Source organism: Oryx dammah, unplaced genomic scaffold (genome assembly GCF_014754425.2).
Source record: "Oryx dammah isolate SB20612 unplaced genomic scaffold, SCBI_Odam_1.1 HiC_scaffold_2, whole genome shotgun sequence".
NCBI classification, from domain to species: Eukaryota; Metazoa; Chordata; class Mammalia; order Artiodactyla; family Bovidae; genus Oryx; species Oryx dammah.
The window spans coordinates 73,626,961-73,628,415 of NW_024070186.1; the positions used below are offsets into that span (position 1 = coordinate 73,626,961).

The 1,455-nt window shown below is 48.2% G+C and overlaps 1 non-coding gene across 1 annotated transcript; it reads left to right on the top strand.

Annotated features, from left to right (window-relative positions):
- The first annotated feature begins 1,165 nt into the window (after positions 1–1,165).
- TRNAR-CCU lies at positions 1,166–1,238 on the top strand. The gene has a single exon. It is a non-coding gene; the product is annotated as a tRNA-Arg (tRNA).
- The last annotated feature ends 217 nt before the right edge of the window (positions 1,239–1,455 follow it).

The following is a 1,455-nucleotide window of genomic DNA, read 5'->3' on the forward strand; positions in this document are numbered from 1 at the left end:
CCCCGCTCCAGCACTCCTGCCTGGAGAACCCCAAGGCACCCCGCTCCCGCGCTCCTGCCTGGAGAACCCCAAGGCACCCCGCTCCAGCGCTCCTGCCTGGAGAACCCCAGGGACGGAGGAGCCTGGTGGGCTGCAGTCCACGGGGTCGCCAGAGTCAGACACGACTGAGCGACTTCACTTTCACTTTTCACTTTCATGCACTGGAGAAGGCGATGGCACCCACTCCAGTACTCCTGCCTGGAGAACCCTATGGACGGAGGAGCCTGGTGGGCTGCAGTCCGCGGGGTCGCCAGAGTCAGACACGACTGAGCGACTTCACTTTCACTTTTCACTTTCATGCACTGGACAAGGCGATGGCACCCACTCCAGTGTTCTTGCCTGGAGAATCCCAGGGACGGCAGAGCCTGGTGGGCTGCCATCTATGGGGTCGCACAGAGTCAGACACGACTGAAGCGACTTAACAGCAGCAGCAGCAGGAGCTAGTAGTGAAGACGGTGGAAGGGGGCAGAGAAGAGAGCACTCCAAGCAGAGGGAACTTTAACAAGGGCCAGGTGGTGGGAGAAGGAAGGGAAGGTCTCCCGACGTAGACCATGCTAAAGGTCTTTAGAGTAACAGCAGAAGCCAACCACTGCAAGGGTTTAAAAAGTGAACAGGTTAAGGGTTGAGAAATCAAATTTACATTTTGAAAATGTCTCTGAGGCCAGCAGACTGGAGGAATAATTAGATAGCTTAGAATGGAAGATAAGTTTCTAACTAGGAGTGACTGTTGTCATCCAGGATGGTGGTTTGGACTAGAACTGTGGTGGAAAAGATGGAGAGAAGTGGACAGAGTCATGAGAAAAATTTAAGAGGTAAAATTGACAAACCTTGTTGATGGATTAGATACAGTAGGATGAGAAAGAGAGGTGTCGTGGGTAACACCTTGGTTTCTGGTTGCAGAACTTGATGGATGGTAGTGCCATTCAGTGACATAAGCTCTACTGCAGCAATCCCTCGACACCCTCCCCTAGCTAGCTTGTCAGGAGCTAATGTCATGAGTGATCACCCCACATCTGCTGTGGCACTCGTGTTGAATTCTTCTACCGATTATAAAACAAAATTTCTCATTTGCAGATCAATTTTACAATTTTCATAGAGTAAGATTAAAAAAAAATTAGTTAGGACTTCCCTGGTGGTCCAGTGGCTAAGACTCTGCTCTCCTAATGCAGGGAGCCCAGGTTCAATCCTTGGTCAGGGAACTAGATCCTACATGTCACAACTAAAGATCCCACATGCCACAACAAAGATCAAGGATTCTGCATGCTGCAACTAACATAAGATCTGGTGCAGCCAAATATAAATATATTTAAAGATTAGTTAATAAACAGAATCTTTTATTTAACATCATGATCATGGAAACAATACAGTACAACAGAATAATGTGTCTTTAATGGTCTCAGGCAAATTAGGAAAGAA